Source organism: Parasteatoda tepidariorum, chromosome 10 (assembly GCF_982258835.1).
Source record: "Parasteatoda tepidariorum strain Cologne lab strain chromosome 10, Ptep-v5.0, whole genome shotgun sequence".
Classification (NCBI taxonomy): Eukaryota; Metazoa; Arthropoda; class Arachnida; order Araneae; family Theridiidae; genus Parasteatoda; species Parasteatoda tepidariorum.
This window is the reverse complement of record NC_141764.1, coordinates 10716029-10743219: the sequence shown is the minus strand read 5'-3', so window position 1 is coordinate 10743219 and position 27191 is coordinate 10716029. Positions and strand designations below refer to the sequence as shown.

Below are 27191 nucleotides of genomic sequence, written 5' to 3'. Positions count from 1 at the left end.
AGACCATTATGAACTGCCATTTTATTTCCTTTTTTTAAAAAAAAGAGAGCAGCCAAATTCTAACTTTCAATATATTTTAAATATACAGATTTGCAAAATATTCACAGATGAGGAAGGAACAAATTTGGTACACTATATGTAACAAGCCTCCAGGTACCATTAAGGATTAACAATATGTGATGCACGTGCACAAGAGTGTGCTTCGCCAAACCAAATGAACATTCCTCCAAACCGAGAGAATGAAAAAAAAATCTAGGAAAATGAGGATTTATTGCTCTCAGAATTAGTGAGAAATACATTCAGAAGAAAACCAGTAATTAGTGATTTATGCAATGACAACAGTGATGATGATGCTTGCAGCTTAAATGAAATGAACAGAGAAAGTGACTACAAAATATTTAATAAGAAAAAAGTTCATCTACAAAAAATTAGTGAAATAAGATTACATATTGGAGATTTTGCTCTTATCAAATTTGCTGGTAAAAGATCTGATGCTGTCTTTGTAGGTTGCGCTGAAAGAGTTGATGGATATGAGTAAGAGTTATCAGTTTTGAGAAGAGTGAATCAATCTGTAACATTTATTTATCCCAAAAAAGAAGACAAATCATACAAAGATTTAAATGACATTTTGTTAAAATTTTAAAGAAGCAGAGCAAAGTACTGACCGTTCTTCAGGTTCGCTATTTGATTCTGAACAACTGGATTTGCATACAAGAAGTTGAAACTAACAAAATAAAACTTTATTAACAAAATTAAAAAATGTAAATTTATTTAGTTATACAATTTTTAGAAAATTTCTACTTAATTTTTCGCATCTTCTTAACTGTCCCAAGGTGCCCCACTAGGAGGTACAACTTGGGACAGATAACAAGGTAACTAAACATTTTTAAAAATTTTTCTATGACAGATATAAAATTAAAACCTAGTTAAAAATGTTTTCAAATGTTACAAGAATACCTGGTAAAATTTTGACAATAATTGATCAAAATAAAATGAAAATAAAAAAGTGTCCTAAGGTGAGCCACTCTCCCCTATACATCTTTCTCCTTAACTCTTTAAATACCGAGCCCTCCAAACCACAACATGCCCAGAATACCGCAAACGCCCGAAGTAGGAAAACAAGTAGCAAAAATTTCCTTCCCCCAGTTTCACTCAGGAATGACAGAGTGACTGATCATCTCTTTATTCACCTGTGGAAATATCCCCAAAATAGGAGTTCAAAGGGAAGAAAGACATAATTTGAAGCAAGAATATCGCTAACGTAACGAGATTTATAAAATGTTAATAAATGCTTGCATTTGTTTTTGGTTTTTTTATTATTTTATTCTTTATATTGAAACATAAGTATGTAATTCCATGTAATCCAGTTATACAAAATCTAAATAAAGCATTTAAATTGGTAATAATACTATCGCACAAATAAAATCCTTTTTTTTTTCGTTGTAAAACAAAAACTAATATAATTCAATAACTTAAATGATTGAAAAATAAATTTTCAATTTCTTAGAAACCAACATTTAAAATTAACATCAGTCATTAAGGAGAAATTAATTTGGTGATAGTACTAAAATATTATTCATCCTAAATGTGTGTCCTACTTTGTATCAATTTACAATATGAAATAAGAGAAACGTTTCTTATTATTTACCAAGGCTCTGAAACCATTAAAAATATTATCCCCAGAAACTATTAATTCCTCCTCAAGGTATCAAAAATATTTTTCCCTTTAGCCAGCATTAAATTCATTTCAATGAAGTTTTCATTTGTAAATAATATTCCTTCAAGCGCTGCACCATAAAAGAGTTTGTAAACTTATATAAAGTAATAAAAGTAATATAAAGCATTAAAAATATAACTTATATAAAGCATAAAAAGTAAAAAAATGCTGAAGAAATATTTTAACAATAATATTTTAAGTTCAATATTTCTATATCATTTGAAAAAATCAAAAAGTCAAATTTTTTTCAAATAAATTATCTTATTTAGAAGCTATATTTTTATGTGAATTTCAGTTCGGTGCATCGGAAAACAATTTTTAAGTTTGAAAATTAAAAAGTATAATAATTAATAAAATTATTTGTTATAAGGTTCTTGTAAATAATCTAAATTGTTTAACTAATTTTTAATTATTTGAAAGTAAACGACTCGAGACAGATGCCAAATTTTGTATAAGTCTTTCCATAATTTATATAAAAATATTCTGAAGCATCCATTTCTTCGTTTTTGAAACATCCATTATTGCTGTAATTTTTCCGCGTGTCCTCTTCATACGAGTATTTGATAATTTTTCTCAAGAATTTAAAAAATATTGTCGTTAAAAATAAAAATGCATAAATATGTGTAATTAAGTAAATTGATCTAAAAAAATTATATTCATAATAAAAACAATAAAACTGCCTTTGAATTTCTATAAATAATTTCGATAGTAAAAATAAGTTATAAGCAATTTAATAAGAATCTAATAATTGAAAAATTATCATAAATTGAAAAAGTGGATTGAAAGCAAACAAAATAAATGTTCAACTATATAACAATATCTTCAAAGCTTAGCCTAAATTTTCATTTACTAACATGTCTAAATTTTTATTTACTAACTATTAATTTTTCTTAATTTCATTTTTAAAAATTTTAATGACTATATTTAATAATCTATATTTAACTACTATATTTAATGCATAATTTTTTAACCTCCGACCCCATCGTTAATCAGCCAGACAGCTGTTCTTTACGTATGCTAGGGAACACAATTACTTCCTATTTCAACACTGCCTTCTAGGCTAAGATTTATCTTTCTGTCACGTTTCTTTGTAATTATTTCTTTTTGAGTATGGGACTAAATTGTTCTGCATTTTACTGAACAGTTGGAAATCGGCATCTGTTTACAGACATATGGTGCAGTATATATGGGTGTGGTGACAAGAAATTTCTTTGAAAGAAAAGGGGAATATCAAAGAAATTTCTTACACTACCACACCATAATTTTGGTGACAAAGATATCAGTCCCAACTTCAGTTAGAAATGGAGAAAATCTACTATATGACATGTTAATTTTCATTTAACAATAGCCTTTAGAAGCTATACTGATAACGCTTATCTTCTACAGAAATGAATGAGTAAATTGTAACACATCTGGGTGGTCTGACAGCTGAATATAGAACATTCATTATGAAGGAAAAAATGCGTTCATGAGAAATTAGAGTTAACTACAGATAATCCTCCTGTGAAGAAACCCTTTTGTATGAAGATAAGGCGTAAAATTGAAAATAAATAAATACATAAAGATTTAACTATTTTAAGAGTTTTGACACCAACACATTCTCCACTAGTAAAATTCGTGTTTTTAGACCAGGTGTTAACAATTAATAAAAAAAATGGGTCTTTGCAGCTTCAAGTGCAATACCTACGCAATAACAAGCATTGAAAAGGTGAAAATAGCGAGGCATTCATAAAACAGCAAGACAACGTGAATGATTTACAGCTGTCGAACTACAAATGCAGAATAAAGCTCAAATTTCAAATAATAGTTTTGGTACCCATCAAAGCAGTTTTTTCTCATGGATCCTACGGTTATAAATATAAAAACTATTTTGTAAGGCATCAAAGCCTACGATCTAATTCTAATAAAATAATGTTTAATTATTTATTTTATATTTAAAAATAGATTTATAATTAATTGTATTTAGTAATCTTTCAGTCTTGTAGAATAATATATTTTTAAATTACTGTCATTTCTTTTTTCTGAAAACACTGCAAATTTCGAGCTGTTTATTATCTTGAACAATTGATATATTTTTAAAGACACAATAACTAAATAATTTAATGTTTAAAAAAAAACTTTATCACCATTACTCCAGATTATTCTTTTCAACGTAAGTAATCAAAAAAGTTCAGATAAAAAGAAGTAACCAGCTTAATAATTTAGGTTATTTAATTTTGAGTTTATATTTGTTTCTACCTCTCTCTCTCTCTGTCTTTCAAAAAAGTTAAAAAATACTATATTTCTTAACTATAAATTTTAAGCTTATGAGAATATGATTTTTTTTTTTTACAATAAAACGTTTCATTTAACTTTTTCTCAAGAAGTATTATCAGAAAAAGTTCAGTCGTTAGGGGCAATAGTAGTTTCCGTTGGTGTCACATCTTCGAATTCATCTTCATCCCCTGATTCATTAAAATCAGACTCATCCTGTCTCATCATTGAAAACTAATTTAATTGAAAATTATTTCGGTCGAAGAACCTTTACAGCGAAAAGACATTTTGGTTTTTATATATATATATATATATATATATATATATATATATATATATATATATATATATATAAAACAACTTTACAAAAGCAGAATGATATAAAACAAACTTTTGTTAAAAAATCCCTCTGCTTTCTTCCCTTTTTGTAAATTACCTTCAAGGACGATTACTGCCACACCTCCCACATTGTGTGTTATTTCTCGAAAAGGGGGAAGAATCTCTAACTCGTTTTACGGGCACTTCGGGCGTTTTCGGTAGTCTAGCTTACGAGGCGTCTCGGGCGTTCCGGTAGCGAAAGAGTTAATTAACACTTAATAAGTATATTGTATTGACATAACAATTATTATGTAATTAAATGACATAACAACTAACAGTGAATATTATGAACATCAAACTAAACTCCAATTTGCCAATTCACCATACCAGCTATATGACTACTTTAACAGGTTATTTGAAATTTTGCACAGAGTGATATATTTGATGACAGCATAAACATTATTTTAAAATACAAAAAGATTTACAAAGCAGCTGTCCTTTTACAAAGCAGCTAATACTTATTGGCCATTCACAACAAAGTACCTTGCCTGTTTAATTTAGTGAACAATTCTGTATAATATTAATAAGAATCAAAAGTAGTAATATGAATGAGTAGCTTAAAAAACATACTGAATTGCGTATAAATTTTAACTAGAGCAATGTATTTACTATATATATATATATATATATATATATATATATATATATATATATATATATATATATATATATATATATATATATATATGTTCAGTAAGAAGAAAATATTGATTAAAAAAATTAAACAAATTTGAATGATGAATGTTTCTCCACCCCATTCGGGTGTTGTTCCAATCATACTCATATAACATTCACAAAATTGTCTAGTCCGTGACACACACCCTGAAAATGCAAGCAATCATAATTGAGTACACTTTCTTATTATTACTTTCAAATTATTTGTAAAAATAGAAACAAAAAAAATTGGACAAATGTAAAAAAAAAATAATTGTCTGTTTGTTTACATCAAAAAAAAAAAATACATTTGATTTTAGTAAACCAAAGCCTAAAGAGCATGGCTCCAAGCCTTTTCAACTTACAAGCCATAAATATTCTTTGAACAATAAAATTTATAGTTTCTATGTGACATCCTAATTCTTAATTTGATAATGATTCTTTCTATCAATGCCTTAAAAAAAACTATAACAGCACAGATTAAAAACTTAAATAATGACATCATATTTCAAAGCATTCAGTTGAAGAGGTATCGAAGGTGCCAAAATCCTTTTTCAAATCACTACATTAGACTGTCCTTTCATAATATCATTTTAACAGGGTTGCCACTCAAATCTGGAGAAAAAACAATTCCCTGTGTTTTCCCTGTACATATTATACACAATATATAAAGAAGAAACACAACAATTTCTGTGTTCTTGTGTGAGCTAACTATATTTATTAATTTAAATTGCTGGAACAGCTGAATATACTTAATGCTATAGTAAATAAATAGTTTAATGTAGCTGAAACATCATCCTTAAATATCCCATAGATTATGCATTGAGAGGTCACCATTTTTTAAAAAGAAAATAAGAAACGAAATTCCCTGTTCTCCCTGTAGAGTGGCAACCCTCTTCAAGTTACCCTAGATAATTAAAGATATAAATATTTTATCCATGCAACTTTTATATTGTTCATTTTCAAATAAAAATTAAAGGTTGAGCATCACATTTTTGCATCTTCCTTCACACAATAACTTGATGAATAAAAATCTCTATACAAAAATATTGCACTTGCAAACAAAACATTTTAGCTTTATAATTAATCAGTTATAAAAATTTTGATCAGTTTTCTCATCATTTAGAACGATTGTGGTAAAAACAAAAATGTAAATTTTTGAAGTTGAATAAGAGGTTGAAGTTGAGTAAATCTTTAGGTCGAGAGGGTGCAGGGAAGGGACAAATGTTTTTATTTCCTACTATGTGTCGGAAAGAATCTGTTTTCTGACAATAAGTTGCTGTCAAGCAAACATAAAGAAAGGGCATGCTGAATTTGTTTTCTCTATGAGTTTTGAAGGGGAAATGCATAGTATACGCATATCAGTGAACAAATAGAAGGTGAAAAAGAAATAAAAAAGAAAAATACATCCCTATACTTTACTCAGAAAAAGTAAAAAAAGTGACATGGAAATACAAAATATTAATAAGAATACGAAAACGATTAAAATACCGCTATTGTTTATTCAATAAAGTAAGAATAATCAGTTTCCTGTGTGAAAAAGCAAAACGCTAACATTTTAAAAAGAAAAAAGTTAAATTGTAAACTAAAGAGAAGGATACTATATTAAAAAAATATAAAAATTTAAGGGTAAAATTTTCAACTACATAATGTTTAGATATGCTGTAACCATTTATTAACTAGGCAGCTGTTAACTTAAACAGTTAGATAAAAAAAAAAGCTTGGAAACAATTTTAGAAATTGAAAATAAATTACTATTTGCTACATTTTATAAAATAGTTACCAATTTTATTTGTTTGAAAATTTAGAAAAAAGTGTAATTCTGTATAACTTTTAAAATTTCTAATACACTTACCGAAAACAAAGTCAGAACCTGATTAAAAGCAAACACACATACAACAAATTTAATGTAACAGAAAAGTAAAGATAATTTTAAATTTATCCTCGTTCATGATAACATTTGGAAATGTGACATCAAATCTAGGGCAGCTTATAGGTCCCTTCTTGCTTAGAAAGCAACATATCTTTTGTAGAAATTTCTCATTATGTTTCTCTAAAATAAGTCAGCGAAATAATCAGTCAGTAAAATAACACACGAGAAAGTCGAATAAAGATGTAGCCAAATGTTACTTATTCACGGCTCTAATAATTATATTTATTCTTAAGCTTATTAGCTTAAATTTTTTTTGTATGTTTCATTTTCTTTACAATGGTTTGATTCTGTTCGGAAAAAATTGCTCTCGACATTTCATTTCAATAAAGTTTTAAATTTCACTATGAACATTTTTTCAGAAATACAATTTTCTTTTATTGACCTGGTTTTTTTTAATACAGTGAACTCTCCCTACTGCAATATCCAACAATAACTCCCTAATAACAGAACATAGAACAATAACTCCCTTTATTACGTTAATATTTCGTGGTCCCGACAAACTTGCATATGAATTAATGTCATGTTCCTCTCAATATTATGATATTCTCTGAAGCAATAAGCCGCTGTAAAATAATTTTTTTATCTAAATTTCAACCATATTTTCTCCATTTATAATTGGTTTTCAAATAATGCAAAAAATCTCATTTCATCATCTTTTGCCATTTTTTCCACCTTTTCTGACAAACGAAGACTCACTGCTGACCACCTCAAGAAGTTCCATTCTTAGAATTGACTCCCTTATCTCTTTAAGGAGTCACAGATGCAACATTCCTATTTTATTTCATTCCCTTTATGCTAAAAGCTGATCATGAGTCACAAATTACCGCAAGCATCACATTTAACAGCTGAAAGAGAATTTTTTCTGTAGAGGGTGGGAGGATCCCCATTTACAAACGAAAATCATTTTCATGCTTTGGTTTCAAAGCATACTTTGTTGGTTGACTTAACAGTCAAAAAAATGAATATACAAACAAAAATATCAGATTATTTTCAATAAAAACGGTTTTCAGGTATGCTTACGATCCTATTTTCTGGATTTATTTCAATTGTTTTTAATATTTTTATCCATAATTAACAATCTGCAAATTTTTTTTTACATAATATATAAACATATTTACAGTTAATACATATATAACATTTAAATTTTAAAAAAATCTTATTGTGTCCTTAAAGTATGTAGGCCCTCGATACAACAACATATCCCTCTACAACAATATATTTATTCTGTCCCTAAAATATTGTTGTAGCGAGGTTTTACTGTATTATTTCTGAATCATGCTTACCACAATATGTGTGATCTATTAGACATAACACATTGACATAGTATCAGATTGATAAAAAACATTTATAAAAAAAGGGTCACTTTAAGAATCTTACTCTTCCAGTTGCCGAAATTCTTCCATGTATACCGCCTTGGTTGATTGGTTCACCAGTTATACAAGTGTGGGAATTCATATCGGCATGACCTAATAGGAGGATAAAAACATACATTAAAGAAAATACTTGTTATTGTTATATATAAACTTTCATTGCTATTGTTATATATAAATTTTGACAACAAAAAATATCTTAAATTTTTTTAATAAATTCCGCTAGAAACAAAATTCCAAGAAAAATATATGTAAGTGTATTTTTTACTTAATTTTTTTCTCAAATTTTCTACAGACCAAATCTAACTTAGTAATAATCAATTGCCGAGCGTATCACAAAATAACCAACCATTTTAAGGAATGTGGCATAAGACAAGCCAGAATGTGGAATAAAATTTTCTGAACTAGGAATTATTGAAAGTATAAATTAAATTTTAAAGACTGTATTTGAAAAGTGGCTCTATTAACTGTGATCATAAGGTGTAAACAGTAGAATTTTTTAAATTTATTTTTTTAAAATCTATTTTCAACTAAGTAATTTTCAATAATGCTTGAAGTTCTTGAAAAAAAAGTCCCGCTCAAATACACTGTTGATCGACAGAAATTTATGATAAAGAATTTTCCAGACAAATCAGAAATTATTATTTTCTGCTTCCTGCATATAGGTAGGAAATCAGTAGCTTTGGTAGACAAGGATAACTTTAAAGAAACATTAATGTCAGAAAACACTATATGATGCAATGAGATCAAGGCTCATTATGTAATACTTGGTAAAGAATTCACAGAGGCATGTTTCGGCATCTGCTCTCTTTCTATTGGCTTATGTTCTTTCAGATTTGATACATTCTTATGAATACATTAATTACCAACCAGCAAGATAAGTTGAAAGCTTTTAATGGTTAAATATTTTTTCTTGAAATAAGGGGGGCAAAAAAGTTGTTGTGAAAGATCATGCAGGGTTTGAAAAAACCCGGGTATTTTAGAAAAAACTCAACTCGCCTGGGTTTTATTGAAAAAACGTGGGGGAAATTGGGTTTAATTTGAAAAAACCCTAGGGGGAAATTGGGTTTTATTTGAAAAAACCAAATTGGGTTTTTTCATTTAGTGTTCATAAGCTTTAAGTTTTACTGTGTAAATATTTTTATTAAAGTGTAGTATAAGCTTAAAAATAGAAATAAATCCAAAAAGTTATTTTAATTTTGTCATATGTATTTTATATTAAGTTTAAATAACGCATTATTACTAATACATATTTGAATCTTATTTATTGTTAAGTACATAAAGTTTCACAATTTTTAACTCAACATTATAAAAGATAAATGCAGAAATAAAAAAGGAACAAGTTTATTAACCTTTTTGCTTTCACACACATTTATTTACTATATTTATTAAACACATATATATACACATTACCTATTATAAAATTATAATCAGTAAATATTTATAATCAGTAAAAACTAAAATTTCATCTGACTTTAATAAAAATCTTAAATAAATATTTAATGGACTTCCATGTTTTTATAATAAGATTAATAGAAAGTGAAATTAAAATTATGTATAATTATCAGTTACATGTCCCATTTTTTTCAAATAACTAATCCTAGGAAAATGATTTCATTTTTAGATAAATAATTTTAAAAAGTTCTCTTATAAAAAAAGTTTAGCTCATTTTTTAAAGTCAGAAAAATAAAACTGTTTAAATTTGTTAATGTATCACTTACTAAAAAAAAGAATTTTTTTTTCTCCAATTTTTTTAAACATGGGAATTAATAATAATAACCTATTTATTAATATATAAAGAATGCAACTAAATTTGAAAAATTGATCTTTTCAGACTATATTATTTAAATTTCTATTTGATTTATTTTCATTAAAATATTTTTTTGAAAAAACCCACTTAAAGTTTTCAATAGTACTATAAAATTATAGATTCAAGTGTTTCCTTTACTTTATAAATATTAAAAACTTAATCATATAAAACATGCAACTCTATTTGACAAATTTATTCTGCACAATAAATTATACAACATTAAATGTGCATCATTAAGTTTTAATAAAAAAAAAAAAAAAATTATTGTTGAAAAAACCCACTTATCGTTCCAAGTGGGCTTTTTCAAGGTGGGCCCACCCAATTACACCCGGCCGGGTGGGCCTTCTTGGCAAACCCTGTCATGCATTAACATGTTCTTGGTCAGAGGAGATTATATCGAGCAGTCTGAATTACGAATTGTTCATAATCTTAAGAATGATTAATTTCAAATATAAATAAAATAAAAAATTAAACAAAAAAAAAAACATTAATAAAGTAGCTCAAAGACTTATTTCAAATCTATATATTAGTCATATATTACCTTTTAGGTAAGCAAATAAATATAAATTCTTACCTATAGTCTGGGCTTAAGTGTCGGCAATCCAACTCATTTCTCTCTCTCCGGTACCCATGTCAGGGGCAGGAACATCTAAACCTGGTCCTATAGAAGAAGGAAAAAAATTACATATTGGTAATCATTGATATTTTATTTATTTATTTTTAATTATAAATAGTGCACTTCAGGGCTTAAGAGAAGATATAGAAGAGCTGGTGAATTCATACTGAAAGATGAAGCAACAATTCCCCACCTCAGGCAGCACACAGATCTCATAAATCCCAACTAAAGGATATGAAAACTTTGATATTTACACTTTCTGTACAAAATGAGTTGAATGTTCAACAACTTTTTCTGATAATAGCTGTCAAACTTTACACTGATAACAAATTATTTGTGTTCAAAAATATAGAATTCATACATTTTCTTGGTATTTATCATAATATTAAAAAATAACATTTTAAAGTTAGAAAAATTTCTCAATGGTTGTCGTTCATTACAGTTTTCTAACTTTTGTTTATAACTTTTGCTGTTAAATAAAAGAAAGCATGTAAAGGCACTTCTATAGTTACATATTGTTTCATAATAATAGTTTACTAATTGTAATGTCTATTTTTTTAAATATATTTTCATATATTTATACATTATCACTAAAAAATTAAAACTTGAAATGCTAATTTCCTAAAAATACAATCTTTGAGTATATAATAATGGAAATATTACTCTTTCTCATAAATATTCAAGAGGCGTTATAATTTAAACACATAAATATTTTGAATAATGACATTAAAAAATACATTCATTATGAAATTGGAAGAAGAGAAATTCAATGGAAAAATTCTAATAAAAGTTCTTAAATGTGCAGTTGTTCAACATAAAGCATAATGCAGGGTTCAGCACAGGCTATTGTAGAAAAAGTGGTGAAAAAAGTGATTAAAATTTTTTTTAAAGTGATAAATAGTGACTTAATTAAAAACAGTGTTAATATCTTAATATCCTTAAAAATATACAAATTTAAGAAAAATTGATCTAAAAACATTTTTTGCTATAGTAATCAAACTTTAAATCACATTTTAATTAACTGCTATTAAAAAAATACATAATAAACATTAATTTTTCCTAACTAAAAAAAATGTTGCATGTTTAACTTTAGCTCCAACAACTTAAAATATTATATTAAAACAGCAGTGACACATTCCAAAGTTTCATTTCATTTCATTCAGTATAAATAAAATTTATTTAGAACATTGAAAACTGAACAAAGTGACATTAAATTTAGTTAAACTTTTAGCTTTAAATTAAGCTATTTTTAAAAATTTTGTTTACTAAAAAAAATTTGACCATTAATAATTTAAAACCATCTACCTATGAGCCAAAATTAACTAAATTACTAAGAAAAACACATTTACTGTGGAATAATCACTTTTCAATGCTTAATTAGATAGAGTAGCTGCAATGATAAGGGGTTTAGAAAGCAAATCAAACACCTAAAAATCCTTTCTTTGCCAACTGAAGAGCAAAATTCCTAGTTATTTTCTCCAGTTCGAATGCAATGTATTCCTGGGGTTAATTTTCAATCCAGCTTTAGCTCCACCAAATGCCACATCCAGTTAAAAGAAAATGAGAATTTAATGCCCTCAGAATAAATGGGAAATACATTTGGAAAAAAGCCAGTTATTAGTGATTTATGCAATAACAGTGATGATGGTGCTAGCAGCTTAGATAAAATGAACAGTGAAAGTGACAACAAAATATTTAATGATAAGAAAAAAGTTCATTTTCAAAAACAAGATTACATGTAGGAGATTTTGCTCGTAAAAGATCTGTTGTTGCTTTTGTAGGTTGTGTTGAAAGAGTTGATGGAGATTAGTACGAGCTATTATTTTTGAGAAGAGTTAAACAATCTTCAACATTTATTTATCTCAAAAAAGAAGACAAATCATACATAGATTCAAATGACAGTTTGTTAAAATTTATAGAAGCAGAGCAAAGCACTGAACGTTCTTTAGGTTTGGTATTTGATTCTGAACAATTGGATTTGCATACAGGAACTTTAAACTGACAAAATAAAGCTTTACTAACAATATTAGAAAATGTAAATTTATTTAGTTATACAATTTTTAAAAAATTTCTACTTAACTCCTCATATCTGTTTAACTATCCCAAGGTGCCCCACTAGGAAGTACACTTTGGGACAAATAACAAGGTAACTAAAAAAATGTTTCTAATTTTTTTCTATGACAGATACAAAATGAAAACGTAGTTAGAAATGTTTTCAAATGTTACAAGAATACTAGGTAAGATTTTGACAATAATTGATCAAAAAAACATTTTTTTAATAATAAGTAGACTAATAAGTAGACTAATGAAATATTGCTTTAAAGCTACAAATCTAATAAATCTGTTATGTAAGCGTATTTTAGATATAACAGTACATAACTGTTATGTTATGTAAGTACACTTTTATTGATATTTTACTTTTTTTTATCTTGTAGTATAAAAGAAATCCATGATTAAAACAGGATTCCTGCTCTTTTAACAAAGCAAACATTAAGCACTTTTAAAGACTTTTTTCAAAAAATCAAGGACTTTAAAAATGGTATAATTGTTTATTAACATCAAATAAATATATATACTATCAGTGACAATGCTAATTACTTAACTTTCTAAAAAAAATCAATAAATAACAAAATAATAAAAAAAACTATCTTATTATAATGTAAGTACTGATAAAATTGTATTAATAAACAGGGCTCACCAAACTAAGATCAGACAATTTTTGCAAACTAGTGTTGGGTTTTTTTAAAAACATTTTCAGATTGTCAAGAATTAACAAAATCTATGAAATTTATCTATATTCCCTTTTTACTAATTTCATTCAAAATTAATCGTAAAATTAGGTTTAGAAATAAAAATTTGCAATTTTCTCATAAATTAAAAAAAAAGAGTATCAACACATTCCTATGTCCAGAAAATTGGTAAGGTAACTTAATTAACAAATTATTTATATTTTCATTATTTATAGACATTTACTTTTAATATTTCTTCATTATCTTCTATCATTCTTAATATTATTCACTACTATTATTATGACTTGATATTTTATTTTTATCATGAATTAATAGTTTTGAAAAAATATATTAAAAAATTATATGAAAAACATATTGAAAATGGTATGCAACTTAACCATTTTGAAATTATTACTCAACAGCCAAAGTGTTATATTTACTTTTATGATGAGTTTACAATTATTTCCAGCCATATTAAGAATTAACTTTTCATAATATTACTAAATCTAACAAAAAACATACTAATTTTAAAACAACCAAAAGTTAAATAGAAATTTAAAAAAAACAACAACAGTATTTTAAGTTGCAATGTTAACTGGGAAAAATAATTATTAAAATCTAAGTTTGAATTTTATTCTAATAGACATTAGTAACAAAGTTTCGGATCTTTTAATTGAGTAGGTTTAATTTTTTATGTAATAATCTGTTTATCCTTAAGAAATAAAAACAATAGCGTAACAATCTAATACTTTAAAAAAAATTTACATGGCAGCAAAACATGTTATTAATAGTTACTAAACATTTAATTTTCTTGTTAGGAGCAAATCATGCATTCTTATTTAATACTCAGGAATAAAAATTTAAAGTATTTCTGAAAAAAAAAATTGAGGTTTTTACCAAAAAATAGAAGCATACAAAATCTAGAAATACTAGCTTTGAACTTGATAAACTCAATGTTGAATATCATCTTAGATGTTTCATAAAAGTTTAAAACTAAATTTATTTTCACTTATTCTGCTTGTTCTGAGTCAGCAATTTCTAATCTTTTATTAAATATAAAGTAAATTTCATACAAAATGAAAAAATTCCCAAATTTTCTTGTGGAAAATTCAACAGTTAATAATTGCCAGATCAATTTCAGAGTTAATAGTTGATTTAAAGATCAATCACTTTTCACTTTTAACCGAGACAAATTCAAACACAAAGTAGCTAAAACATTACATCCTTATATTGCAGAAATTTCACTCGAAATTGAATACATAGTGTTAAGGGGGAAATTTCAGTCTATATGTTTAGCATAAAAACAATAAGACGAAATTACCTGAAAAAAATACTTCCTGTAGTCGACCTAACATGGCTTTAAACCAATAATTGCTGAAATCCACACCTTCTGCTTCACATCAAGCTATATGTTCGGTCAAAAGCATGATGCACCTCTAAGAAAAATAAGTACAACAAATTAAACTTTAAATATACATTTCTATAGTTGAACTGTTTGATTTATTACATTCACTTCAGGAAATCAGATAGTTTCAACCTTATTAAAAAAAAATGTAAATTGGGACAGCACATTTTAGTGAGGTCTTAAACAGATCATAAACTTGACAGTTACAAAGAAAAATATTAAATAATCTGATAAAATTAGAAGTATACAATCTACTGTCAAATGCAACCCTCAATGAATTCACCCTATTTTCAATATATCACCTTGCATTCCAATCAAAAATTAGTCTGAAAAAATTAACTAGCTTACAAATTTCTATAATTGTCCTTCTGACTCATTTCAAAATACTTTAATTAAACATCTAAATTCCAACATTGAAACAGCAAACTGTAAAAGTGCTAATTTAAGGTGCATAAAGAGTTAAATCTTTGGACCAATAAAATAAAACCAATAACCAAAACAAATCTGATTCTAACACTTTTGAAACAAAGATGAATAATTTATATGTATACAGTAAAAAAAAATTTATTAAATAATTTAAAGAATATTGAAAAACTGTTACAAGTAATTTTAATATAAATAAATAGAGCTAAACTCAGAGCTTTCAATAAAATAGTGGCTTTAGTTGCCTCAGATATGAAATAGTTTCTCTCTAACAAATTCTTAAAATATTTGCACCTTAATGATATAAAATTATCCAAATAAAGTATATTTTAAAACATTTACACTTTATAAAGTATATATAATAGGTTAATTTGAAATACACAAAAAAACAGAAGCCTTAAACTCAACCTGCTGTAGATGCATATTATGTTATGTGGATGATTTAAGAAATTCTCAAAATAATTGAATAAAGAGAAAATGCATCAGAAGAAAAATTTGTACGACATATCATGTATAAAACATTTTTCAGAGCATAATAATTGTAAATACACAAAGAAATATTAAATTTAATGTTTTTAAAATACACATACACTGTACTGATATTTAATAAACTCTATTTAATTTTCCAATGGAAAAATAATAATTAAATATTGAATTAGAATTTTACCAAAGATTATAAACTGCACTGGGTTTTATTACTAAAAACAAAAACAAAATATTATCTAGCAATTAATAAAAGTCATGAAGTAGGAATCTTGCTTAGATTCAATTTTAACACAGATCATGTCTTGCAGGTCTCCTAAATTAAATATGACAATTATATGAGAATGCATAGTAGTCTAAATTACATAAAAATGAAATGAAAAAAAAATAAAAAATTAGGTAAAATTGTAAAAGGTTTTTAATATATTTTATTTGATGACTAAAGTTTAAATACAATCATTAAAGTAAACAAGTTTTAAATATTTGCATAATTTTCAGTTTTAAAAAATATACAAGTTTTATTACTAAATATGCAATTTATTATTTCTGAAACAGTTTTAAGGATGCTACTAACTCATTAAAAAAACGGGCTAAGAACACTGGAATAAATTAAACATCACGTTTACAAAAACAAAAAAAATTCAAAGTGAATTCAACTATGTTTTCTTATGAAGCTAAATTAAATTCTGAAATTTTACATTAATATGCAACCGTCAAAAACAACAGGTTTGAGGATTGTTTTTCCTTGCAATAAACCAAGACTGCGGAATGTTATCATGCCCATCAAGGGCTGTAATTGCACTGGTCGAACAGAGAGGGGGAAAAAACTTTTATAAGAGGATTAAATATGGATAATGGAATATAGCAAATTGATAATTTAGTGAATTGATTTTTTAAAAAAATTACCAATTTTTTGCAATTGATTGTAAAATAGCAGATTTTTTTAATATAAATATATTAATGAAATTAGTCCAAATTAGTCGCCTATTCTTAAAAATTATCGTTTCACTTGCCTTTTTAGTTGACAATAGCAGCTCTGAAACCTTCAACATATTTGACTTTAAAATATTATGTATAAATTTTTTAGCCAGATTGATTTTGATTTTATTGCAATAAAGAACACTTAATTTATTACTTGACATAAAAACCGAATTCCTAGGTCAACAGGGGGGAATTAGGATATTGACTGAGTCTGTGTGACACCCTTAATGATGACTAAGAAAAACAACAACAACAAAAAAGGTGTTAAGAAAATAAAAAAATTTTTAACTAAAACAAAACTGCCAATTGGAGAGGTAACCAAAATAAATCCTTACCAGGAAAATAATTAAGAAAAATTTTTTTAAATCACTCTGGGCCGCATCTAATTTTTCTTCCATTCCATCAATCATTTCTTTTGATGGTCGTACATGATTAGAATCTTCCTCATCGTCTTCTTACATTGCATCATCTTCCTATTTGATGTGTAACCAAAATTAAAAAAGAAAAAACAAAACGTTTTAAAGAAAGAGTAGATAAATAACAAATTTATAAAAAGATTAGAGAATAATATTTAAATTGAAATAGAAAAGTAAGTTGAAATAGAACAAAATAAAATACAGGACTTTATCAGAAGACACCCTTTGCATTTTAATGCGGGAGGGTTTCAGAGAACAATTGTTTAACAAATTAAAAGTGTTACTCTAGTCTCAAAGCTCCATTTGTAAAAAATAGATAAAATATAGAAGATATGTAGTCAGAATCAATGCATAAAAATTAATACAATTTATAAACCAAAAATAAACAAAATATAGAGGTAAAAATTTCAATAAAACTCACCGAAAACAAACCTTACTCACCTAAACTAACAAAATTTTATTCCAAAACCTATTTTAGATTGAAATAGATATATGCGTCAAAATAACATTTGGCCAGCAGAAAGAAATAATAGAGAAAATGAAGCTCCCAGATAAAAATTATAATAGATTGCATGATATTTAACCACATTTTTTTAAAGGAATATGACTAGACAACAATCTAATCATAAAGTCAATTCAATTTACGAAGTCAATTTCGATACATAAGAGGTGAATAAACACATAGAAACATTAAATCAAATTAGAAAAGCGCACAAGACAGCTGAAACCAAATTTGCTTTATATAAAATAGAAATAAAATATATATAAAATCTTTACAATTAAAATATAAATGTGTGTTTGCAAACCAATATTTCATCAGGGGACACACTGCCTGCAAACTAACAAGAGCCTTTCTGTAACAATAACAGATAAATAACAATACATTATATCAGCAGTCGGTTAAAATTTTTTTGTTTAACTTGATCGGTAAAACAATACAATCAGTTCAATTGGATACTACCAACGTCCCCCTCCCCTAAAAAAAACCGTTAGAATTCAATGTCCATTAGAACATCAAAACATGCGTTAAACACTTCAAAAACATGTGTTAAACATTTTTGCACTTTCCAAAATTAAAAAAAAAAAATACTTGTACTTAAAAGTTGTTTTAATGCAAAAAGATTCATATGTTTTTTAAAACTCTTATTTCTTTTGTCGTTATCACACAATGAACATGAATTCCCTTTAAATGAAGGAAGAAAAATCACCAACTTTAAATTTTAATTCTAATTAATGATTTGAGATCTGCTATCAAAGAAGTGGTAATATATTGATTTTTAATTTTAGAAACAGATTTAAACATAGATCACATGTAAAGTCAAGAAAGGGTTTACATTGTCTATTTATTTAACATTTTATTTTTAATTGACAAACACATTTAACACAACTGTAACAAAACTTCTTTTTAATATCATATATCTTTAGATTTTGAACATTTTTATTTGTAGAGATAAAAGGATATTTTGAATAGTGTCACTAAAGTTTGGGAATTTTTTGGATTTTTATACAATTAAATAAAATTTCGCACAGAATTTTTTTAGTAATTCTCCAACTTATTCCACATCATTGACTTAACAAACCCATACATTGAAAATTAAAAACTTGCCTTTGATGGGTGATAATAAAACATATAAACAAAATAATAACATACACAAAAAAGATTTAATCAATATGCAAACAGTTATACGGATCAAATCTTTCAAACGACTAATTACCTTTTGAAGTTTCTTTTTAGCATCATTTACTTGTTTTTCTTGATTAGTCACATAACGAATCATTTTACATGTTGTTAAATGAAGTATCTCCCATATATAAGCTCTACAAATAAAATAAAAATTCAGCTTTATTTACACATTTTTTTTAGCAAATATACAATATAGTAAAGGAAATATTTAAAACAAAATGCTAAAACTAATAAATATGTAATTTTTAAAAAGCAAAATTTATAATGTCTAATTATAAATATTAAATTTATTTTAAAAGAAATTCAGTAAAAAAATTATTAAAAATAATTTAAAGTTACTACTTAAATTACTCAGAGTATTCTTTTTAAACTAAAATGGAAATTACGAAGTTACAAAACAAAATAAAGTTAATTTATGGCATATTGATATTTAAGCATGGTTTAAAAGTTTAAAGGCACAGGAACTAAAATAGACTAAACTACATAGGGGTTATAAATAGATATTGAATTAAGAAAGAAATAGAAAAATCAACTGGGTAGTGTGAGATCATTGAACTTGCGTTTACCTAAACAAGACAATTTTCAGGATATTTAATCTAACACCCAACACATCTAGCTCATTTCTTATTATTTAATAAATAATATAAAATTAACATTACTATTTAATTTATAAATCTTAATAAATCAGTCGATTTTTTTTATTTTACAAAAGGGAAAACAAAAATCCATAAAATTCATATAAAAAATAACACTTATAAAAAAAAACTTAAAATTTCATACATAATAAAATAAATAAACATATCTTACAAATATAAGATATGTCACAGAAAACAAACTAAGCTCCAAAACAAGTTAATATAAATACATCCATATTTATAAGAAAAATATAAAATGAAAAAATAAAGAGCTTAAAACAAAATGTACACATAGACTAAGTTGATATAAAAATTCATCAAAAGACATATACATACATACTTGTTTAACTAAGTAAATTGTACTTTTTTTACTACGATTATACAAAAAAGTGATTCAAATGAAGATGCATTTCGGTGAGACTATTTTTAATGTAATCAGAGTTTTTATGCCACTAAAAAAGACCAGTTAAAATAAAATAATTTTTCAAAACTTGAGATAATATAAAAAAACCATAATGTTGTTAATTAATTACAGTGTATGATTGATTATTAGGAACAATATAGAACAGCACACTTTTGCACTTTCGAAATTTGTTTGCTTGAAGAAACAGCTTTAAACTTTAGATGTATAAAGAACAATAACTTTAAGCTACTTAGAATAATCAATATCCGAACTTTTGCATTTTTTTATTTTAAACTTTTGCAGCGAAATATTTATTTTAATATTATTTTGAGCAAAACTCACAAATTTATAAAAAATACCAGCTAAAAAAGATTTAGCACAATTATTAAGAAATGTTTAGTTTGCAGCAATTTAAAACACATTTCTGATATTTTGGAATATGCTTAGTAATTTTGGACTTTTATTATTTTGGGTGCTATAAATAGATGCCTCTTATAACAGTTTCTACTAATAATTTTTGGAGTCTTATGGACTGTTTTACTCATCTCTAATCAAAACAAATCCCTGTGCTCAGTATTATACTTTACCAAATTACTGATAAAAAAATTCATGTATTTTTTTATGCCTAAGTTATTATGCATATTAAATACTATGTAAAATAACGTACATATGAAACCAACAAATGTAAAACCGGAGATCCATTGTATATTTATGTATATATATACACATACAGGGTGTTCCATAAATGTTGTGACAAACTTCTAGGGGATTAGGGCATTTTATAAGGATTAAGAATTACTTAGGAAACCATGACCAGAAATGATATCGTATGCTGCTAAGGGGGCATTCTTATTATGAACTGTGCCCATGAACATCAGGTACTTTTATTTATCTAAATTATCTTCATTTTTTTGTTTTCTATTAATTATTGTACAACACTGTAATAAGTACAATATTAGCTGTTTTATTGTAATTTAAAGATTTGGCAACAAACTGGACAAGCTTGCCTAATCATTAAATTACGATAAAACAGCAGTTCGTAAGCTTATTTTAATGGAAATCTTGAAAATAACTAATAATAACATAAAATTAATATGAAATTAAAATATTTTAGAAAAAGTTCAAAAGCACAACATGTCCATAAAGCGCCTAAAGCAGTGTATGATGACATTTCTGATTACGGTTTCCAAGGTAATTCTTAAGCCTTATTTAGTGCCCAACCTACTTCCCACAGAAGTTTGCCGCAACATTTATGGGACACCCAGTAGGTATATATATAGACATACATTAGAAATTTATATATACAAGTAATAACTCAAATGTCTCATAATAATAATAAAGAATACTTGCTTAGGAAATTCTAAAGACATCTCTTTGGAAAAGAGCCAATTAGCTACTGTAGAACATTTAACTATTTCACCTTTCAAAAACTGTGTAAACAACCCTACCATCATCTGAAACAACAAAAAAAAAATAATACAAATTATCTTAAGAAGAAAGTAATGAAACATTTTTATAAATAGGGTGCAGCAAAAAAACTAAAAAAAAAAAAAAAAAAAACTGGAAAAACAATATTTAGTAATCCAATTTCATTAAAAATAAATAAATTAAAAAATATAATAAATAATAATAAAAGTAGACTTATACTAATTAATAAATTTAATTGATTTCAAAGTGACTGCTTTTTGCAGAGATGCAGTGGCTTAAACACTTCAGCAATGGACCATAAGTCTTCTACTTTTTATCTATTCCACTCCTGCTGAAGTGATTACTTTTTTAGAGGGTCCAAACTTTTGTATGCATCAGTCATCAATAATTAGTGTTGAGGTGTCAACAACAAAAATAAATTTAACAGGAAAAGAAAAGAAAATGCAATAAAGAATAAAATTAACAAACCTGTTGATAAGCATGCCAGAGTTCAAACATACTTCACAAAATACAAATTTGGGCTTCTTCTGATTTGGATAAGACTTTAAAAACAGCATGATATCTACATAAAACATATTGAAATTTACTTAAATACAAAAAACCGAGAAAATAAGTTATCTTATATAAACCACCAATTTGAACATCAGCTTGTTTCTGACAAGAACCCTACGAAAATTCATATGTCAATAATTTCATGACAAATTAAAAGTATTTATTATCAATATTTTATTTTCAACCTGATATTTAGAGCACTAACTTCTTAAGAATCATATTGTATTACAACTATACATATTGACATTACTAAGTAAAAAAAAAAACAGTAGCTATTAAATAAAATATTCAAGGAAATAAATAACTTACTTTGCTATTGCAGCAAATGCATGAGAAAATGATTTATCAGCATAATTTAATAGTGACTGCACAAATACATCAATTTTCAAAGGGTTGTGTGTATGTTCCACTGCATGTAACAAATTCAATACATATTACAAAAATCAGGAAAACAAATTTAGATAAAGGTAAAGAGTTTGATGACCCAGCAGGAATAGGTAAAGTACCGTACCAAAATGAAATAGCATGTAGGATCAGGTGGGGTATGTCAGGGATCATGGTATAAAGTGGGGATAAGTTAAAAAAAAAACATATTTTCTTCTTTTAAATTGAAATAATTCATTTAATATTTTTCAAAACATTTAATGGGATTGCAGTAAGCATTTTTACAAACATTTGCCGAAATTTGAAATTAAAGATCATATTAAAATTTTAATAACAACAATAAAAAAAAAGTATGTACAATCATCTTCTTGGAGAGGATTGGGCAAGTCTTTGAAAAGTAACAAGGCCTCTTCCGCAGTGCACCTCTCTTTCAGTGCACCTGTCAACTGCTGAGCTGCAACAATGACTGGCAACACTTCTGAAAATCCACAAAATCATGCTGTATTTCTTTTTTTAATTAAAATTTTTTAATATATTTACAAATCTCATATAATTTTGGTTTTTGGTTTGGAAAATATTCATTATAATGCAATGTTAATTTTAGTATAGCATTGCATGTACTTAATGTTTATCAATCAGTGTACTGTGACCCGGAAAGAAAGTTGAAAGTTTCCAAGACAAATTTTTAAAAAAAGGTCTTGTCCTAAGTTTTTTAGTAATTAAACAAATAAAATGGAAAATTTTTCACGAAAACGAGTCAAAAATATAAAATATTAACTGATATACTATAGACTTTGGATGATTTCATAAAAGATAAAAACATAACAAATCATTTCAGTTTACTTCACAATCTAAATTATATCATTGTTATATATAGAGATTAGTTTACTCTTATATATATATGTGATGTAAATGACACAAAACCTAATCATTATGAGTTTCCTCTTGATTTAAGATTCTTTTTATTCATCAATTTATTCAAAAAAAATTTATGGATTTAATACTTTTAGAAAAAAAAATATTTCAAAAGTGAATACCTAATTTCTTAAGCTGTACACACAGTTCGATATAAAAAAAATCCTTCTAGTATTCTCTTTTTTTCTTCTTCTTCGTATAGCCATTGCCTATAGTAACACAATGTGCATCATTAAAAATTACTCAGTCAAATTTCCCATTACAATTATTTTTATAATTACTATTTTTTTTAATTTTTATCTTTTTCCTTTCAGACAGCCTTAAAAAAAATTTTAAACAAAAATGTAAATTCACCAAAAGATATAACTTTCTTCCTGATTCTGATTCACTAATTTTATATGCAAATATATATATATTAGAATTGGTGAAACTTGACAAATGTTTTTTTCCTACTTTTTTTCCCCTAATAAAATTAATCAGAAATCAAAAATTGTGTTTTAGTTATTCCTCATTTATGCATATTAAAATATTATTAAAAGTTATAAAGAAACAAACATTATGACCCACCAAAGATTAATTCTTTTTTAATACAAGCTTGTCCAACTTATGGCACACTTGGCAACTTTTACTTTTTCTGAGAGTTTTTCAAAATGGTAAAGAAATGACATTTGAATTACAATGCCAGATAGAAATTTTTTTTTACTGGATGTTTAACAATTTAATAACTATTACACACTTACATGTATGTGGAGTTTACTTATATTAATCATTTATATTTTTCATGTATAACAATATTTAGCATATAGAAATTAATAAATCTGTAAATTAAATAAAAAAAACGAATAAATTAAGTAACCACTTTGAAAAATTAAATTATCCACAAAATCTGGAAAAGTTGTCAAATATGACTTACAGTCAGCCTATAAAATTCAGAAATTTGATATCTTCTGTCTGATGTAATAAAATATTACAATTCACAGCATAATAAAGGTCAAAATGTTTTATTGATTGATCAAATACAAATATTGAGTTTAATAATGGTGGATGGACACAATGAAGTACACTGGAACAAAATGCACTTCCAAAGCAACTTTTAAAATGTTCACTGGTTGAACAGAATCTTTCAGAATGTTAATATCTTGCAGCTTACCATAAATAAAATTAACAATTTAAACACATAAACAATAGTTTGACAGTTAAACAACAATTTTGGAAAAAAATGCCATATAAATAGAAGACCTTTTTTTTATAACTCACATAAAACATCATTAAATAAATAATCGAAAATTAAAATCATCATTTGATCTAAAAGTGAATTAAAAATCTCATCAGCCCCTTCTTGTCCATATTTAAAAGAAGTCACAGAAGGAACAAGATTAACCTTCTTTCACTAAGTCAGCCACTCTTTGATAATAAGAAAGTCTAGGGGAAAAGCATACATGAATAAAGAAAGAAGCATATATGCTGCTATATAATTAATATGAATACAGTGATTTAAACTACTTGAATATTGCTAACTAACTATGAAGAATGTGTGGAATTATATTTTAAAAAAATTAAACATTGCACAAATTATTCTTTTTAAAAAAATAATAACAGGTGTTTAGAACAATATTGTTAGAATTAATCAGATATGAATAAATTAAATTTAAATTTTTTTTTCTTACTTTCATAAAATATTTTTTTATTACTCTAGAACCAAAGTCTGTGTAATTTGTTATAATTTGGTCCATAATTCACTAATGATTTGATAACTAAACCACTAATTGTAAAGAATTTTAGTACATAAAATTATATTGAATGTTACAAACATTTATTTTATAGAATAGGAAATAGTTTATTAAATTAAAAATAAAAAAAAAATACAAAAAAATTACTTTTAATATATTTTTTGCATTTTGAATCATTTTGTTCTGAATTTTCCTACTTCCAGATAATTTAAAAGATTATTATCTTGTTTCCATACAGATAACTAAGCAATTAATTTAAAAATTTTTTGCAGGAATGATTTCAGGGTTTCTCTAACAAACACAGGTTTTGGATGTAAAGGTTCCATACTAATACATTCATTCCAGTCATCCCAATTCCAACAAAACTGAAGATTGCTTAAATGATAAGCAAACCAACTAGAAAATCTGAAATAGTAGAGACATTTAATTACAATAAATGTTATTTATTTATCAATTTATTATAACCAAACAAAATTTATTATATTATTTAGCAAAGCAAAATCTAAATTTTCCCATTATCCAACTGGATACTAAATTATGTGGGCATTCTTATCATAGCTGTTAAAAGATAAAGCTCCAAGAACTGTTAATGTTGTAGACTAGGTGCTTACATTTATCTAGCTAAAAAATTTATAAACTATCATAGCCAAAATTTTAGTTTGATTATTTAAAATACATTTGAATCAAAAAATAAATAATTAAAATTAATTAAAAATTGTTTAAAAAATTCTGAACATTCTTAAAAAATATTAAACTGACCTATTTATACAATCAATGTTCATTGTATCTAATCTTTCATAAATTAATTCCAGTGCTCGAGCTAGCTATGTAAAAGTTAATTCCAGTGCTCGAGCTAGCTATGTAAAAGTTAATTCCAGTGCTCGAGCTAGCTATGTAAAAGTTAAGAAAATTTATGATTTAAACAAGGGTTTAAAATAATAGACCTACAGTACAAAATCAAAATAATATTAAGGTACACAGATATAATAAAAAAAATCTATAATTTTTTTAGTTACAAACAAATATTAAATATTGTTTCCTTTTTATTATCTACATTCTTAAAATACTGATTAGTAATAGCTATTACAAAGCCAGGAACAATTATGCTTAAAAAAAGAAAAGGGGAAAAAAACAGTAATCAGTTTCATAAAAAAATATAAATATTAAACTGATTAAATAAATACTTCTGCTAAAAGTCATTTATTATTAAATAGCCAAAATTCAATTTCTAATTTAATGGTACTGCTACTATTATAACAGAAATTAATTTTTAATATATAGAATTTGGAGTCAGACATGTGCTTTCACAAACAATTTTAATAAATTCAGAAATTAATTTTAATTCATTTGGAAAGTTAATAATTCATGTGTCAATCTTAAACACAAAAAAGTGACAGATAATTCCTGCAATGCATTTATGAATCATAAACCTGATATTGCAGTCCAGAGAGTTAGAAAAGAAATAATATTTTATATTGACTTGGTAACTTCTCAAAAAATTACACTTTAATTTCAACAAAACTACCCTCATGTAACTTAAAGTGAAATTCAAAAACAAATTAAATATCATCATAAAGTAAATCAAACATCATCATAAAGTAAATCAAATACATATTTAAATTTCCGTTAATGTAAAACATAATAAACTGAATAACAGAGAGAGGAGATTCTGTGTTTTAATTATTTTAGCTAATAACACTACATAATCATGCTTGCCAATTAAAATAAAACACTAAAAATTGAAAGAAAGTAACTTGAAAGGATACAACTCGAGGTATTGTACTAGGTTGCAGTTTACATAGTTCAAGAAAAAGTGAACCTAAGCAGACCTCACGATAGTTTGAAACAGGTAATTTGAAAATTTCCCCTAATAGAACCTGAAATTAAAACAAAGATTAAAAAAGAAAGAAATAATAAATTGATTTATTATTCTCCCACTCTAAAATATTTTAGAAAGTTATGTTACAAACTTAATAACTATAAATAGATATTAAATGGTTACCTAAACTATTAAAATGGCAATTGAAAGCATGAGTCTAACATCTAAAAATAGTTTTCTTGAGTTCATTTCTAAAATCATAACTTTGGGGATATTTTTAATAACAAATCGACACTTATTAAATAAATATATACCATAATTCTAACAAAATTCTTTGGCTAAATCATATGTTAAACAATTTTAAAAACTCTGGTTTTCGCTTAGAAAACAACCAGAAATGCTTAAAAATGGTATAAAATTTTAACATTAAGAAAGGAAACCTCTTTATTAAAACGCATATTTTATTAAAACAT

General features: G+C 25.8%; 1 pseudogene across 1 annotated transcript; it reads right to left on the bottom strand.

Moving 5' to 3' along the window:
• Window positions 1-8284: 8284 nt before the first annotated feature.
• On the bottom strand, window positions 8285-26775 carry LOC107439152 (nuclear cap-binding protein subunit 1-like; annotated as a pseudogene). Its single transcript, XR_015429635.1, has 9 exons — window positions 26666-26775; window positions 25659-25723; window positions 21787-21880; window positions 21241-21344; window positions 18884-18986; window positions 17088-17225; window positions 14782-14896; window positions 10690-10776; window positions 8285-8401 (listed from the first exon to the last, which is right to left on the bottom strand). The product of XR_015429635.1 is annotated as a nuclear cap-binding protein subunit 1-like (transcript).
• Between the last annotated feature and the right edge of the window lie 416 nt (window positions 26776-27191).